Source organism: Phoca vitulina, unplaced genomic scaffold, assembly GCF_004348235.1.
Source record: "Phoca vitulina isolate PV1807 unplaced genomic scaffold, GSC_HSeal_1.0 scaffold18, whole genome shotgun sequence".
Taxonomy (NCBI): Eukaryota; Metazoa; Chordata; class Mammalia; order Carnivora; family Phocidae; genus Phoca; species Phoca vitulina.
Window position 1 is genome coordinate 17,288,352 of NW_022589721.1, and position 19,233 is coordinate 17,307,584.

The following is a 19,233-nucleotide window of genomic DNA, read 5'->3' on the forward strand; positions in this document are numbered from 1 at the left end:
ATTACTATGTCCATGTAGTCACTTTTCAGATCACACACATCTCCACCGTCCTGCTTCTCTGCATTTGTGCACTTTTTGTTTCTGGCAGAAGTTTTCTTAACCTCCAAGCCTGAGGCAAAAAGTTGGAAATAGGTTTTTCTCCAAGGCTATCCTTTTTCTACATTCAGGAAAAAAATTTTATTTTTCCTCTACCTGGATTGGATGGTACGGAACGCTCAGCAAACAGAAGTTAGTTTGGTTGGGCCACTTCCTTTAATTTTGGTATCCTTAAGAGAAAACTCTCACTCAATTATATTGTGTGGCATTGGGGAAAAAAATCACTGTTTATCACCATCATCAAGTTAATTATGAATATTTGATGTCAATGTGTTTTTCTTAAAAGAGCTCAGGACACTTTCATGCCCATGGTAAATTGGACAATTGATATTATATATTATTATTTTATAATAGTCATACAATTCATAGTTGATTATGTCATTAAATTCTGGTTGCAAATATTCAACTAATGTCCTGTCTCCATTCCTGCTTTTGCCCCCAGCAACAGAAATCAGTTATGAGGAAAGAATCAAAAGGGTAGGGGCACCTGGATGGCTCAGTCGTTAAGCATCTGCCTTCAGCTCAGGTCATGATCCCAGAGTCCTGGGATCAAGCCCCGCATCGGGCTCCCTGCTCAGCGGGAAGCCTGCTTCTCCCTCTCCCACTCCCCCTGCTTGTGTTCCTGCTCTCGCTATCTCTCTGTCAAATAAATACATAAAATCTTTAAAAAAAAAAAAAAAAAGAATCAAAAGGGTAGTAATTTTTCTATTTAGCCCCATATTAAATGTTTTTATCAACACCTCAAAGTAGCTCAGCGAAAACAACTCAAATTGAGAAAAGTTCCTTCTTTTTTCCATCTACACTGCCAGTACTGTAGGTCAAGTTCTCATCATCTCCCCTGACATGATGGCCTCCCCCTGATCACTTTGCCTACATACTTCCTCTCCTCAACCCTGTCCTACTTACCTCAGATTCACCTTCCTGAAACTCAACTATGATCAAGTCATTAACCTTCTCAAATACCCTTTGTACTGGCTATTGCCTCTTAAATGAAAGTTCATGTCTTAACTCCACACACACTCATGAAGAAGTAGATCCAGGTTTTTATATCAGCACCTAAGCTGGCATAAGATAGACACTCAGTCAGTACTTGGTGGCTGAAGGCATAAACATGGGCCTCGGGTACAGATCTGGGGACAAGGCTTGCCTGGGGAATGAGTCTTATACTCTTGGTCGATGGGGGAGCAAACTTTAAAGAAAGGAGATTCCACTCATCTATTCTACACTATCTAACAACATTTGCAAAGTTTCTTTTAATTATCTTCATCATAATATTATTAACATTGGGTCAACATACTTTCTTTGAATTTAGATGAAGCCATGCCATTTACATAGAGTGGGCTTCAGGAACACGAGTTCTCCATCATTTCCCCCAAGCAACGTTTCTGTCCTCAGGACTTGACTTCTCAATCTGATTTACCTCACAGCATTTACTGGTTACTTATTTTCTAGAAAACAACTTGAGAAGCATTGGGATAGTGGATCCCTTTTAATTTGAAAACAGTGCTGGCTCAGTTTATTTATTTATTTCTGTGCTGGCTCACTCAAATACTATATTTATATCTTCTGTAGGTAGTAAGGTGCCAGGAAATTCTTTTTTGAATTACTGATGGTAGTATCTACCCAACTCAACCCTCTGCTCCAGAAGGATAGATGCCTATTGCCTGGAGTTGCTTTGGTGGTCTCCTTCAGAAGGCAGGCTCCCTTAGGTGCATTTCTCCATCACTTTAGGTCATCTCTCCTAGGACTGTCAGTGTTTGTATGTGTGGTATTGAGTTGGGAGTGGGGAACATAGTCTCCTGGAGACTGTGAAAAAACCTCCTTTAGAAGGATGGGAAAATAGACCACTATGCAGGTAAATAAGAAAAGAGGGAGTGATCAGATTGTCTGAATATTGAGATTTTATTTTTTTTAAAAATTTTAAGTAATCTCTATGTCCATCATGGGGCTCGAACTCATGACCTTAAGATCAAGAGTCACATGCTCTACAGCAAGGAGCTCCTAAATTTTGAGATTTTATTTTATTTAAACAATTTTTTTTCCTAAAGATTGTATTTTTAAGCAATCTCTACACCCAGTGTGGGGCTCCTACTTACAACCCCAAAATCAAGAGTCACATGCCACCAGCTGAGCCAGCCAGGTGCCCCTACATTTTGAGATTTTAAAGGGATATGCTTTTTAGGAAGCTAGCTGTGAAACCCTGGAGAGGGAAAGAAGTCATCATTTTAGGTCCATGAGATTGTAGGTGTTGGATCAAGTCCTAAAGACTTGAATATAAAGTTCCTAAGAGCAAAGACCTTCTCTGGGTTGTTGACCATTGTACTTCAGAACCAAACAGTGCCTGGAACATGGTAGACACTCCATATCCAGTAGACACATGATACATATCTATTACATGAGCAAGTAAATGACCCAGCATGCCTGATTTGGCTGGCTCATTTAAAGGCGCTTTGCATTTGAACGCAAAAAGCAGCAACCTTGCAAACCCATGGCCAGAGTACTCTAAAATGGATTTGGAATATAAGAAATGGGATCATTCTATAAAGACCACAATGGTCAGTTCAGGAATCTGGATCAGCAGGTGACCCTCCCTATGTGACTGACCAACAACTTTTCAACCTCAACTTCATATAATATTGAGAATCGTTAGCAGTTGAGGGCTGGTGGCATGATATCTCTGGCTCTGTACAAGTGTAGAAACCTGCCTGATCCCTTCTTTTGAATTGTACAAGTCCCTAGAGTTCTTTGGGAAATCCAAGTAAAACCTCAGGAGGAAGACCTTGAAATTCTTCCTACCAAAAAAACCCCAAAAAACAAAAAACCATGTTTTTATATTATTACATAAAAAATTAAAAGAACTCTGACTGCATGTGTGCTGAGTTTGTGGAGCAGTTCTTTCTCATTGAGTAAATAGATAAATAAATGAGACCATATTGGTAATAAGGTTTAAGTAAGATGCAATCGATAGGTAGTGTCACTGTTTCCTAAAGCTATTTATCGAATCACTCCTTCACTCAAGCAGAGACGTAGCACAGATTACACAAAACCTTTTTAATACAGGCCAAAACACCTGCCACATACAATAGACTTAAAAAATACGGTGACTTGTCAAGAAAAACTGGACTGGGCTCAAGCCACCTGGCCTCTGGATCTTGCAGGTAACTCTGCCATGCAGCTCTCATGCAATACTGGGCAAGTGACTTCATTCTCTGAGCTTCTCTCCTCTCTCCTCTTGAAACTGATGAAGGTAGATTAAATAATCTTTTCCTTTCAAGGCTTACGATTCTTTTATCCCCTGAATGGGACCTTTTGTCAAAGAGCTTCTTCCATCTTGGCTTTAAGAGTGACTTTTTATAGGCTGTTTTCTGGCAAGAGAGAAACTGAAAAGATAGGATTAATGGTTATAAAATCAAAATGGTTTACAGGCTTTAAAAAGTAGGATTGTTCAGAGTCCTTTATTCATAGAGCAAAATTCAGTGATGAGCTCATCATTTCCATTATAAATGGAGTATTTCTTGGTGTTTGTAAGTTAATTGGAACATTTTGCTTCGAATTGAATCCTGCCAAGAAGTTTTTCAAGAGCTTTTAACACAAAAGTGATACTCTATCATTTGGTAAGAAACCACAGGGGGGGAAAAATACATAGCGAAACACTGGTGACTTTAAAAACCAGGGACATACCTTCACAAGTCATTTAGAGAATCTTCACCTCCTGGTCTTGTTGAAGGGTAGTACTTGAAGCCAAAGGAAGAAAATGAGGAACAGTAGGAGGGGAACAAGGGTGTGCATAATTTAAAAAATCAACAAAGTAAAAAACGAAAGTGTGTTGTGTTTGATAAGAATTTAGTTTCTGGAGAGGGGCCCACCTGGATTTGAACACCAGTCCTGCAAGTTCATAGTTTCGTGACTGTCAGAGGGAAGAACCGAGGCAGGATTCTCTGAGTGAAATGTCAAAGTTGTACTACAGAGAGAGAAAAAGACATGTCCTGTTACCATCTCCTTAAATTCCTAGGAGTAGTGTGAGCTTTAGAGCCAAAGTAGAAATGCAATCCAACTTTACAATCAGATGTTGGCCCAGAGGTAGAGAAAAGCGAGAAGAGAAATATAGCCTGTGGGAAGAATGGACTGCAGCCTAGCAGATGACCGGCCTAACTGGATGGCACCCTCTGGAGACCAAGAGCCATCATGAGAACTTAAGGCGCTGTTGTGGTGGTCCCATTTCAATCAGGACAAACAATTTCTTTTATAGGGTTTTAGATGTTTATGGTATGAATTTCAATTCAAAAGCTCAACATAGGCAACCCATCATCTTAAAAGGAACACTTGACTTTGACTCCTAGTTAAAGAATTATGACAGACAAGATTACTTGAAAAACACTTTCTAATAAAAAGTCCGATAAATGATGGATAAAATACAATGTACATTCCTTTTTTTTTTTTTCTTTAAGTTATCTCTACACCGAGAAAGTGAGGCTCAAACTCAGAACACTGAAATCAAGAGTTGCATTCTCCATCCACTGAGCCAGCCAGGTGCCACGCATACATTTCTTTTGAATGCATAAGAAGATAAACTATGTCCCCAGGGTTAAAAACAAAGCATAACTAAAAGCCAAGTTGTTAGGTATATAGACATCTACTAAAACATTTCTGGAGGTTAGAAGGATGAGGGTAACTAGTTGTTTAATGGAAGTTTATGTATAGCTTCCGGTATATGGTATAGTGATTTGACAATTATATACATTATGAAATGCTTGCCACAACAAGTGTATAGGATAACTAGTTTTTAAAATTTTTTTATTGTTATGTTAATCACCATACATTACATCACTAGTTCTTGATGTAGTGTTCCATGATTCATTGCTTGTGCATAACACCCAGTGCTCCATGCAGAACGTGCCCTCCTCAATACCCATCACCAGGCTAACCCATCTTCCCACCCCCCTCCCCTCTAGAACCCTCAGTTTGTTTTTCAGAGTCCATTGTCTGTCATGGTTCGTCTCCCCCTCCGATTTCCCCCCCCCTTCATTCTTCCCCTCCCGCTATCTTCTTCTTTTTTTTTTTTTTTTTAACATATATTGCATTATTTGTTTCGGAGGTACAGATCTGTGATTCAACAGTCTTGTACAATTCACAGTGCTCACCATAGCACATACCCTCCCCAGTGTCTATCACCCAGCCACCCCATCCCTCCCACCCCACCCCCCACTCCAGCAACCCTCAGTTTGTTTCCTGAGATTAAGAATTCCTCTTATCAGTCAGGTCATATGATACATGTCTTTCTCTGATTGACTTATTTCGCTCAGCATAACACCCTCCAGTTCCATCCACGTCATTGCAAATGGCAAGCTCTCATTCCTTTTGATGGCTGCATAATATTCCATTGTATATATATACCACATCTTCTTTATAGGATAACTAGTTTTTGATATCTAACCAGGAACAGGAAAGAAAACTTTGAATCTGTGCCTCACTGGGAGTTGGGACTGACATCCCTCATTTGGGTCCAGAATCTGGGAAGGTCTACATCCAAAGTAAAAAATTGGAATAGTAGAAAACTCTACCTATCAGGTTGATAGCAAGAAAATCTCTCTCCAACTGGGCTATAGATAAGGAAAAAAAAACGTTTCTACTGAGGATTTATACTGCAGACTAATTCCTCCTGAGTTTTGGTATTAGAAGCATTTGTTTCTACCACTGCAGAAAGAAATGCAAAATCACTATAGAAAGACTTGCATTCATCCTATTTTGAAAATTTCCACAGATTAAACTCTGAGGACAATGAGCTCACAATCTAACATTTCAAAACACATTAAGGAACAAACAACCAGGAGAGAATTAGCAGACGCAGAATTAGGCCACACTCCAGCATAAGAACCTCAGATACAGAATTCTGACTGGGGGGCACCCAGGTGGCTCTGTTGGTTAAGTGATTCTTTTTTTTTTTTTTTTTAGATTTTATTTGTTAGTGAGAGAGAGAGTGAACGAGAGAGAGAAGGATTGGGGGAGGAGCAGAGGAAGAGAGAGAAGGAGACTCCCCACTGAGCAGGGATCCCAATGCGGGACTCAATCCTGGGACTCTGGGATCATGACCTGAGCCGAAGGCAGATGCTTAACCGACTGAGCCGCCCAGGTGCCCAAGTGTCTGGCTTTTGATCTCAGTGCAGGTCATGGAGCTTACTTTAAAAAAAAAAAAAAAAAAAAAGAATTCCAACTAGAGATGACAAAATCAATGTGTTTAAATAACTGAAATGCAAAAGGGAAAATTAAAAAAAAAAGACCCAGAAAAATCAGGCAGATCTGGAAACAGAGTCAAGTGAGGTATCTAGAAGGAAAAAGCACTATTGACATAAATATTTAATTAATGGTGTGACAGAGACATAATTTCACACACCTTCCCCTTTCATTCTCTCTTCTTTCTAATAGAATCCTGGGGAATGTTCCTACTTGTAAAAAACAAACAACAACAACAACAACAACAAGCAAAAACACTCTTAGCCTCCTGTGTAAGTGTGGCTTTGTTACTAAGTTTTGGCCAATGAAAAATGAACAGAGCTTGTTGGCTAAGTTTCTAGGAGCCATGCTGTGACTATTATTTTTTTTTTAAAGATTTATTTATTTTATTTGAGAGAGAGAGAGGGTGGAGAGGAGGGACAGAGAGAGTCTTAGGCAGACTCCTCACTGAGCACGGAGCCCAATGGGGGGCTTGATCTGAAGACCCTGAATTCAGGACTTGAGCCAAAACCAAGAATTAGACGCTTAACAGACTGAGCCACCCAGGTGCCCCAGGGCTGTGACTTTATGAATGGAAGCCAAATGCTAAAGATTACTATGACCCCACAGAACTGCCATAACAGCATGAGAATGCATCCTTCTGGATACCTTTTTATATGAGAGAGACAATAAGCTTATATTACTAAGCCACTGGCCTTTTTTTCTTTTGGATTCTCTATTTCAAGCAGTTAATTATCATTATTATAGGTATTCTTAGCAATGGCGGGGTGTGTCAGGAAGACTGAACAGTTAGGCAAGCCTGAGCTGACTCTGGGAGGTTAATTTCTTTTCTTTCTTTCTTTCTTTTTCTTTCTTTCTTTCTTTCTTTCTTTCTTTCTTTCTTTCTTTCTTTCTTTCTTTCTTTCTTTCTTTCTTTCAAGATTTTATTTATTTTTTGACAGAGAGAGAGCGAGAGTCAAGAAGAGAGTCAAGCAGGGGGAGTGGGAAAGGGAGAAGCAGGCTTCTCGCTGAGCGAGGAGCCCGATGTGGGGCTCGATCCCAGGACCCTGGGAACATGACCTGAGTCGAAGGCAGACGCTTAAGGACTGAGCCACCCAGGCACCCCTGGGAGGTTAATTTCTAATTATGCAGGTGGAGAGACTGGGGAAAGACATCCAAGTAAAAGGCACACTTGAGCAAATCCCCACGTGTACTGTTGCTGAAGGGCAAGTGCACAGTGCTTTTTTTTTTTTTTTTTAACATATTATTTTTTTTAAGACTTTATTATTCATTTGAGACACAGAGATAGAGAGAGAGAGAGCATGAGCAGGGAGAGAAGCAGAGGCAGAGGGAGAAGCAGATTCCCCACTGAGCCAGGAGCCTGATGTGGGGCTCGATCCCAGGACCCTGGGATCATGACCTGAGCCGATGGCAGACGCTTAACCATCTGAGCCACCCAGGCGCCCCTGTACAGTGCTTCTTAAAATCAGAGGCAAAAGAGGAACGTCCGGACCCTACACCTCTTTCAAAGAGCCCATCCCCTTGTCAACCACCATCCCTCTCTTTTTGTTTTTCCAACTAGACCGCGCGCTCTCCGAAGAGAGAGACCATGGCCTGTGCATTTCGTAAGAACCTTTACCACCGTCTCCCAGCCTTTATAGCCACGATTTCTCTAGGGCCCAGCCCCGGGCCTGTGGAGTGTGTCTGGATTGAATAAATGAGCTAGCAAAGAGCGTCCTTTCCTGGGAGTGACTGTTCGCATCTGGGATCCCTGGCCTCTTTCCAACCCGGGACCCACCTGCCACCCCACCCAGACCCCAGCGTGCCGCTGTGTGGCCGCTCACAGAGGCCGTGTCCACCCCACTTCAGCTGTGCCTGCGTCACTGGGCGGGGGCTGAAGGGATCCCCGCGTACCGTACGCACTGCGCCTTGTTTGTGATTAGCCCGAGCCCCCCTGGGGAAAGCCGACTGCTCAGCCAAAGCTGCTCTTCGTGTTTCAGGTTGTTGTGTTTTGTAGGAGGGCGGGACCTGTGGTGAAGGGTTTGGGTGGGGGAGGCATGCCTGCAGCCTGGGATGACGCGCCTGCATGCTGCCCTGCTCCGTGCACCCCTCCCCAGGCAGCAAGGGAGGGGACCCGCGCTGTTCCTTTCAGCGCTGCCAGGTCCCTGAGCAATTGGGGGAACACCCCCTCTCCTTGCCAAGTGGGCAGTGTTTTGGCTGGGCCTGGCTAGCAAAGCCTGCTGAGTCACTTGGGACTGAAGTTGAGCCTGCTGCTTGGGCCGGGGAGAGGGAGGACAGACGGGGTGCAACCCTCCAAGCCCCAAACAACACACATACACACACACATACACACACACACACACACACACACACGTCTCCTGTCTGCAAACTGATGAGCCCAAGTGTTTGCACCCTTACACTCAGACACAGCTTCTGTGAGTGCCGATGCCACCCTGAGATCCAGGTCCCAAGGGCAGCCAGAGTTAGCAGGCCTGGAGGAGATACGGAAAAAAAGGCGGCGGGGGGGGGGGGGGGGGGGGGGGGGGGGGGGGGGACTGTCTCCTCTCCTCCAAAAAACAAACAAAAAAAAGCCCAAAGCAAAAGACCTTTAGATCTCAGTCCCAGGATATGTCTGCTATTTTAAAAAATTTTGTTTTTAGGGGCGCCTGGGTGGCTCAGTCTGTTAAGCATCTGCCTTCAGCTCAGGTCATGATCCCAGGGTCCTGGGATCAAGCCCCGTGTCCTCCTCCCTGCTCTGTGGGGAGCCTGCTTCTCCCTCTCCCTCTGCCTGCTGCTCCCTCTGCTTGTGCTCTCTCTCTCTCAAATAATAAATAAGTAAATCTTTAAAAAAATAATTGTTATTTAATTGTATTACTAAAAGAAAAACCAGAGTAGATACATCAAGCCTAAAATAAAATTTAAAAAGTTCTGGGAAAAAAAAAGTTTTCTCAATAGGAAAGAAGAATGTAGATGGAACAATATGTTGCCTGGGATTTAACTTCAGGTGGGGGAAAAAAATATAGACAGGACCGAAGGAACACAGTGGTGGGAACGAAGAGGTGGTGACGTCCTCTATCTTTCAGCCCCACAGTGTTCTCATCTGGGGATGGCAGGGCTTGGGCCAGGGGATCTCTAAGTTTCTTAATGAACCGATCTAAAAGTCTAAGGTGCAAAGGTTTGTGATGCTGTTTTTAAAAGCCTCTCGGGTTTCCCAGCCTGTTCATTCAGTGGGCGAAATCTGGCCAGCCTCCCCTCTGCTCCCCAAAGGGATACCCCCACATAAAGGCTGGTGGGAAAGCAAAAGAGACACAGGGGTAGGAGTAGCTGGAGCCTTGGAAAGGATAATGAACTGGAAGAACGAGGCTCTGATATCTGGGATCTATTTCATGGTTTGTCTCATTAACTTTGGGCATGGGCTCGTCCGGAGGTTTGATTTAATGATGTTGTGAGAGCATCAGTTAACACGGAAGGTCCGTGTTTCAGATGACTGTGCCGAGGCCAGGGATGCTGATGTCTACTACTGAGGACAAATGGGCATGGGCACTATTACAGTGGGGGTGGGGTGAGAGGGAAAACTGGCTGCTTGGCTGCTTGTCCCCTGGTCCCCCGGGGCCCTGTATGGTGAGGTTGGCTGTCCTGCCCTTAACACCTTCTCAGTGTAGCAAGCAACCCAACGACAGGTGGATTTGGAGCTGTTTTGGGGTGCAAAGTTACACGACGGGGTTCTGGGTTTCATTGGACATGATTCTTGACCTCCAAGCATTCTAAATCGCATTCAAGAAACAGCCCTCTGCTGTTGGAAATCCGTGTGCAGGGAAATCCACTACAGCCAAAGGCATGGTTGTTTGTTGATAAGATTACAAGCTCCGAATCACACAGCCTCGAGTTCAAGCTCCAGCTCTGGTATTTCTTAGCTCTGTGTGTCTGCATCACTGCAGACGATGCTTGGGCAGGCTCTTCCCTGCCCCGGGGAGTCAGGCTCAGAAGTGAATAGGAGCTGAAATCCAGCCTCTACTCTGCTCCTTAAGCCTAGTGCCCTGGCGCAAGAGCTGCTTCCCCTTGGAAGAAGAGGTTTATTTTTCTTATTAGCACAGAGACATCTTCACTTGCTAAACCATATGCCCTTGGGATGCACCCACTTGGAGGGACCTTTTTATCTTTTGCAGAAAAGGCATCATATGAGCTAATGTAGGGGTCAGGAGTGGCCTTGTGAACTTTTAGGGTTCTCAGTTTCCTCGCCTGGGAAGTGAAGAGAATGAGACGCACCTGGTGGGATTGTGCCCTGATGCGGGTAAGTGAGGAGTCCAGGAAAGTGCTCAGTACTCCTGGAGAATAAGTGCTCAGTACTGCTGGAGAGTAAGTGCTCAGTAAATAGCACCTTTATTACCATCCTCATAATCTCTGGCTCAGAGATTTGCTCTGACGATGAGTTCTGTAAAAATCATGAAACAACAAGTGTGTGTTCCATTAATGTTAGCAGTTTCTTTTTTCTTTTTTGCTCTTTTTTCCACCCCATGCTCAATTGTTTCATGATAAGCAGCAGAAACGATGGATGAGATGAGAATTGAGGAAAGGGGGAGATCTTTTTTGTTTGATTTTTAAAGATTTTATTTATTTATTTATCCTCGCTGAGCAGGGAGCCTGATGTGGGACTCGATCCCAGGACCCTGGGACGATGACTTGAGCGGAAGTCAGCTTTCAACGGGCTGAGCCACCAAGGCCCCCTAGGGTAAATCCTTCCAGTCAGGTATTGGAAGCCTCTTCAGGGTAGAGGTATAATTTACAGTGGGCGTTTTATGCAAAGAAGTTTGGAAAGGAGGAGGCATGAACTAAAGCCAGGGCATGAAACGGAAATTTTTCTCTCTATTCTCACTAAGCCTTAACCCATTAACTAAATATCTGGAGAAATCTTGAAGGGAGAAAAAAATAATTGGACAACTGGGAGCTTTTTTTTTTGAAACAGCTGAACATCCTTCAACTGAGGCGTCTTATCTCGGGAGCCATGGCGGGTTCCTGGAGGCCTGATAATGGCTCCCGAAGGAATGTGCCTGACTTGTAGGCAGGCTGGCGAAGAAGCCAAATAGAGAAAAGCTCCTCCACGGTTCTGCTGGTGACGTGTCAGCTAGCGGGAAGAGCCAATGGCAGCAATGACTGGATTTGTCACCATCGATTTCTATTCCATGAGCCCTGTTCTGTCAACAAGCCTCGAGGCTGCTTATTCCCTGGAAGAGTGAGAGGCATGTTCTTGTTTCTGTTCCACGCTCAAAAGTCTACTCAATCTAAGACTGTAGACAGCAAAAAGATACAGTTTTCTTCCTGGCTATTTTAAGAGTAATATAAGCCTTGCAGCTTTCAAATCATCAAATGCAAACATGAAGACTCTTCTCTTTCCCATTTTTCTGCTTTGTGGGTTGGGTCTAGAATCTAGCTCTGCCTCTTAATGGCCCGTGTGACCTTGGGCCAGTCACTTAATCTCTCCAAACCTTTTTTTTCTTTATTGTTTAAATGATAGAACTTCCCTCACTACCCTTTCTAAGGCAGATCTTTCCCCTTATTATTCTTTATAGCACTATCATTTTTATTTACTCTCTAGGACTTAGCAAAAGTTGCAACTACTGTATGTGTTTATTATTTTATTGTTTAAAATGCTGCCTCACCTGTCTAGCAAAGGCTGCATCTATCCTGTAGCCTATTTTTAAATTAAGTTTTAAATTTTAATTCCAGTATAGTTAACATACAGTGTTAGATTAGTTTCCTGGGTACAATGTAGTGATTGAACAATCCGTACATGACTGACTCAACGCTCATCAGGTTAAGTGCTCTCTTAATCCCCATCACCTATTTCACCCCTCCCCCCACCCACCTCCTCTGGTAACCATCAGTTATTTCTCTATAGTTAAGAGTCTGTTGCTTGGTTGATCTCTCTCTCCCTTTTTATATTTGCTCGTTTATTTTGTTTCTTAAATTCGAATATGACTGAAATCATATGGTATTTGTCTTTTTCTGACTGACTTACTTTGCTTAGCATAATACTCTCTAGTCCATCCATGTTGTTGCAAATTATCCTGTACATGATTATTTTTTAACACACAAGATGGAGACTTAGTGCATAGGAGGTGCAACAATGTAATGAATTGATCATATTCATTAAGTATATGGCCGTCTTTTTTTTTTTAGGAAAGGGTAAACTATTACATAAGTTTAAGTCATTATCATAGTCTTTATTTGCCATTGAATATTCACTTTCACTCATTTTTCCTGCTAGTTCACTCTTGGGTTAAAGGTAAAGTCAGGAGAAAAATGTCCTGAATCGTATCATTGCCACTTAGACTGTAAAAATCTAGGACCATTTTTAACCCAAAGCTATTTTGTGTGCTTTAAAGGATGTCACTTCTGCCCTTATGTCCTTTTCTTCACTGTCAGCTACTTAATTCTATGCTGAGACATGAGATTATTTGGTTAAGGTCTACTACCTCACGTGCAAATAACATAGGATAGAGTGAACTCATTCACACATGACCAATCACTAACAATGTTCATTAGGAGAAGGAGCACTGCTGGTCAGGAAAGCCACGAGCAAAGATCTAATGTAAGGGAATCACACAGACACGTAGCCATGTCCTTATAAATAAGCAATACATGCAGGCATGAGGCTATGTTATTCCATTTATAGAGAAGAACTATGTTGGAGGGAAACAGAGTCTGCGGAGAGATAGTTCAGCTATCCCCCAAACTGTTCCATTGTTACACTAGTCAGTTTGAAGCTATGGGGTATATCTTCATTATAGAAGATTTTTCTTTTCCTTATTTTAAAATTTTACAATTAGATAACTAAAAGGGTCTTTTAAGTTTTGATTCCTGCCCCCTCACTGGAGAAATAGTCTGCTCTCAAGTTCAACCTTCTGCATCTTGAAAAGCAGATAACTATTTGCCACTTTAAATTCATAGTATTTCCACTTACAACATAAAAGTCTTGGAGTTCCATCTCAGACACAACATCTCATACTGTATGATGCAAATCAAATACAGTCACAGCCCATCAAATGTTTGTAAATAGCAGTAACAACAAGAAACTACAAGTAATAATTTCAACTTATTACATCCTTACAGTATTTCAGCCGTTATGGTGGGTGTTTGCAGGTATGTGTCTTTTAATCTTTCTTCATAAGTTATTCTTCAAGATTGAGTCGGATAATATCCCATAAAGTGCTATTTCTATACAAATACTGAAATCCCAACTCCAGTTTACGAAAATTCATTCTCTCTCTTATTTCAGTAGCAGAGCTGTAGCTGGGTTCCTCCTTACTTGCTTAAGAAAAACGTTTTGATTCTGTATCTACTCTTTTTCTCTGCCTCCTAACGAAGGAAATGAAGCTGGCTCTCAGAAACTTCGAAGCTTTGTCTTAAGGATGGCTACATCATTGGTCTCCAAGTGACCATAAGGAGGAGAGTCTTGGACTCTCATGTGGAGTGAGCAATAAAGTTCTTTCTCCTTTGAACCACTGAGTTTTAGAGAGTCTTTTTAAAATAGCAGTTATCATTCCACCCCTAATATGAACATTAAAGAAAGTTCCCAGAATATAGAAATCACTGAACAATTGCTAGTTATCTTGATTTTTATTATGAGGAGTAATTATTTTCCCAACAACCCTGTTTTTAGATGACAATTACAGTAGGCAATACAATGGATACTGGAAAATTATACAATATGAGATGATAATTAATTTCTAGTGAATGAAACACTAAGGCTCAGTGGAGGAGATGAACATTCCCCTAGTTGTTATTTTAATTACTGATTTGAAATCTGTCTTATTTTTAATAATTACATTTTTCTCTGTTCTGCAAATCTTTATGATAATGGGAAGCTGAAAATAGCAAATGCCCTTAAAAGTAGAGGGATTCAGAATAAAACGTGTATGAGGAGGGAAGCTTTTAATTCCAGCACTTAACCTTCCCCACAGAGGGAGGGTCCCATAAATCTTAAGTCTAAGGGGATAGGAGAGGAAACATTAGCTTGTGCTTCTTCTAAATCTTTGTGGCAAGTGTTGGGCCATCTCAGGAAAAGACGCGGGTACTTCTGATCGTTGTGTGTATGGGTTGGAGCCAGCAGATGGAAGAAGGGTTCTGTATTCCATTTTTAAAATGTGGACTGCTCTGTCCATACTTCAGTGAGGCATATTCTCAGATCCTATCAGCTTTCCTCATTATGCCACCCCAAAATGGTCGAGGCTAAGGCTAAGACTTAAAAAGGAGAGGAAATAATTGATTGGAAACCCTCCAAAAGGAAGAATTGGGTCATGGCCTTTGAGAGCAGGGCTCCCTTTGTCTGTTTCCCCCTTTCTCTACAATGGCACCACCTCGTATAGTTCCAACAAGCTCTCCATGTACAGAAAATCTGCATCTCATTTCTGCTGAAATATGTTTTCAATTTAGAATTTGAGTTCCCAGATTGACTCGTGAACATCTAAAGGACTCAATGACACCGTGACATAAAGTTCCCCAAAGGCCAGTTGGCCATCAGCAAAGAAATGGGCAGTGATTAGCTGGCTGTCAGTGGTCAAAGGTGCTGAAGGGACCGCAGAAAGCGACGTGGGAAAACTGAGAAGGAAAGGGGGAAACCCAGGGTGTTGTGGGGGAGGGGAAATGGCACAAGGGGAACTTTATAAGCTAAAGGGATTGTGAGAAGATGAAATATGAAGGACTAGATGGGCAAAAATGGAAATTTTACAGATAATTTGGACCGTGTTTAAAGGACCACGTTAAATAGAAAAAGATCTTAAGAAACACATTTTCAAACCAAGGGATAGGAACCAGAACAAAAAGGAAAGGTAATCTACATCTGAAGATATTATCAGATTCACACCAAGGCGAGGGGCTAATTGTTATAGAATGTTTCTAAAAATCACAATAATAATATTTAAAACAGTAATGCCAACGACTACAGCTACCATCTGTGAAGATCTGTTTACACTCCACTCATTTCGCCAACGTTTTGTTTAGATCCTCTCGTATGATCATTTGGGGGGTGTATCACTCTCCTGCTTTAGAGGAGAAAATATAAAAATCAACCAGTCTAAAATATTGTAACTTCGCTCTCCTTCCGCTGTATTCTCTCCTCTCTAAAACGAGGATTTGATCGAGACTAATTTAACTGCATTTGTTTGAAAGGTGAAAAAGAATCCCAACCCTATAACTCAGGACATGCAGAGAAGGGAGGAGGGAGCTAGGCTGTTGTATTTATTTTGTGAATGATGAAGATGATATTAATGGGATGTGTTTAATTTATTAATGTATATATAAATCCCCCCTCCCCTCACATACCGGCCCTGGGAGCCACTTCATTTTTCCTTGTCGGCCCCTCTCTGACCCCCAATCTGGCTGCCCATAAAGCAGTCATTCCCCTTACCTCCAAGGAGATGCTCGGATTGATTCATTGATTTTAGGGACAGCTGAGTCCAAGATCTGTCTCTTACATAACCGAGAATCATGAAAAGAGTTCATCTCTTGTGCTATTTATGGGAAAGTGGCCTGGAGGAAGACAGCCCCTTTCCAATATTTGACTTGATTGTGTTCTGTGAGAAAAGCTCAGCAAAACTTTTAGTTCATTATTTGTGTATTCTGCACTATATATGTATGCACCACACACACATATATAGCAGAATTTCTTTTTCTTTTTCTTTCTTTCTTTCTTTCTTTCTTTCTTTCTTTCTTTCTTTCTTTCTTTCTTCTTTCTTTCTTTCTTTTCCTTCCTTCCTTCCTTCCTTCCTTCCCTCCCTCCCTCCCCCCTCCCTCCTTTCTTTCTTTCTTTTTTCTTTCTTTCTTTCTTTCTTTCTTTCTTTCTTTCTTTCTTTCTTTCTTTCTTTCCTTCTCTCTTTCTTTCTCTTTCCTTTCTTTCCATACCATAAAAGTCCCCTCAAGGAGTCACTCTCAGAAAAATCAGAAATTACAAACTTTATGTAGGTGCCCTCATGATCCCCTTTAAAGTCTTCTTTTCCCTTGTCCTTCTAACCTCCCAGCCCTATTCCATTTCATGCTGGTTTGAGTTTATTGCGAGTGGGTTTGTGTTTAAATAGGAACAAGATCGAGCTGGGGCAAAAGTTTGAACCCAATGACAAGGAGTTCTGGAATTATATCAAATACTGCTTCTTAGTAGCTGTGTGACTTTAGTTTTATCATCTCTGAGTTTTGTCTTAGCTGCAAACATGGGGAAAATAAAGCTTTCCTTTCATCATCCTTGAATAGATCTCATGTGAATGGGCTTAACTTTTTCACAGGTAGCAACTTCTTGATAAATAGTACTTTACATTTTTGAAGTCTGAAAAAAACCTTTAAGAGTCCAAGAAAGTAAGCTATAATGATGGAGTAGTGCTCTGTGGGGAGGGTATTTGTGGAGAAATTTTCTTTTCTTTTCTTTTCTTTTTTGGAATTCTATTATTTTAAAGATTTTATTTATTTATTTGACAGAGAGAGAGAGAGCCCAAGCAGGGGGGAGCAGGAGAGGAAGCAGGCTCCTGCCTAAAATGGTTAGTGACCCTGTCGCTATTGAATTTTCATTTGTCCTGTGGTTCTGAGACTATCAGTTTAGTACACATTTTACAGGCCAAGTGTTGTCTTTAGATCTGATTCTCACAATAGCCCCAGCAAAAGGCTGTTCCTATTTTGCAAATGAGAAAAGTGAGGACCAGGGTTATACAGATGGCAGGAGTCATGGTAGTATTGCATTGAAATATAGTTTGTTCCAAGACTTTTTTTTTTAACATTTTTTTAAAGATTTTATTTATTTACTTGAGAGAGAGAGAATGAGCAGGGGGAGGGGCAAAGAGAGAGGGAGAAGCAGACTCCCTGCTGAGCAGGGAGGCAGATGAGGGGCTCACTCATGAGTGAGTGAAGAGTGAAAAGTGAAAAGGAAAGGTGAAAGGTGAAAGGACCCCAGGATCATGACCTGAGCTGAAGGTAGGCGCTTAACCACTGAGCCGCCCAGGCCCCCCTGGAATTGAATTCTTAATCAGAACTAATTCTGGCTTTCCTTCTGCCCAATAATCCTTTCTTCAAGTCAGTAACATAGCACTTACCATGCTATAGTTACTAGTTGTTAACATATGTGGCCCACTGCTAGGTTATCAATTTCCTGAAAGTTGGGGTTATGTCTTTTTTATTCTTTTAGGTTCTATAGGACCAACCTATATTATTGGATACTTAATTCTTGTAGTCTGTGTGTGGATTGGCTTAATGCTTCCCACTCTTCTGAGACACTGTAGGAGCCAGCCTATAGCCCAGGTCCATGGCTAACTTGGCTTTTTGAGACTTGCAATGAATGCACTTTTCTAAAGTATTCTAAAGTCTTCCTCTTTCTTTATGGAGTGCCTTTCTAATTAAAAATAACCGTGGTGCGTGGGTGGCTCAGTCAGTTAAGTCTGACTCTTGGTTTCGGCTTAGGTAGTAATCTCATGGATCATGAGATTGAGCCCCACATTGGGGTCTGCATTGAGCGGGAAATCTGCTTGATTCTTGCCCTTTGCCCCTCTGCCCACTCACACTTGCATGCTCTCTCTCTCAATAAATAAATATTTTTTTTTTAATGACCAATACCTGCCCTAGGCTGGATGGACAGGATACCCAACACCTGTATGAGATGCAGTGATAGAACAGTGATTCTATCAACCTATCTGCAACTTATTACATTTCGATTAATGACAAAAATGATTTTTTTTCCCAAGGGATTCACTGGAATAAGTGACAGAAAAGAGAATGTTTTTTTCACCATTGCTTAGAACTTTTAGTTCAGATTTCAGGTTTTCCTTCATCCTTTGGCAACAGAAAGGAATGCAAACAACACAATCAACACCCAAACAAAATAAAATTGGTTGAGTCAATCCTCAGCTTGTGCCTGTTGGGATGATTACTGTGGGGAGTAATAAATACCACCCAATTCCATATTTTCCTGTCTGGGATTTTAGCTGTAGTAATTCTATTTTCTGCATCTCAAATCTGCTTACTCAATTTGACTTGAAAAAAAAAAGATCCTCACAGTGAACGATTGAGTTCATTTGGTCCACCTTGCTTCCTTAGCTTTCTAAATTTTCACATGCAGATATGTAAGTTTTAATTGCCAAGACCTGAAAAATATCTTTAACTTGGATATTCTGACCAGAAGATGCACTAGGGAAATCATATTCTGCCTAAAAAATTTCCTTTTCTTTTTCCTTTTTTTTTTTTTTTACAGATTTTATTTATTTATTTGAAAGAGAGAGAGAGCGAGAGAGCATGAGAGGGGAGGAGAGGAAGAAGCAGGCTCCCCACTGAGCAGGGAGCCTGATGTGGGGCTCGATCCCAGGACACTGGGGTCATGACCTGAGCCGAAGGCAGACGCTTACCCGACTGAGCCACCCAGGTGCCCATCTGCCTAACAAATTTTCTAACTAAAAGGTCATCCTGCAATGAGTTCAGTGTGGACATAAAAACTTCTTCCTAGTGAGTTTTCCTCATGTGAAATAACTGAGTATTTAATATTACAGGTAATTTTTTGTGCTTAGTCTCATTATACAAACTTTATAGTACTAAGGAGCATCAGTGATACTTTTAAGGAGTTATCTGTTTCAAAATATAATTGCAGTCCCTGCCCATTAAGACCTTGAAGAGAACATGTTGAAATGTTGGGTCTGAGTTAGGTGGGTGTCAGGCAATCCATATTTAATCTGTAATAGCATGACTTTCAAAAGGTCCCTTCCTTTTTTATTCTCTCTTCCCATCTGCCCACTCCAATCAACCCTACTCAATGGAGAAAACTTTTTGCCTTTTCAAAGTTAAAAGCTACTCCTATTCTTTTGGCTCTGGACCTCTCTGGATGACCAAGTTTTTGTTAACTTAGTCTCAGAACTGGCTCCCTTCTGAGGAAGTTCTTCAGAGGTCAGAGGCTAATGGTATCAA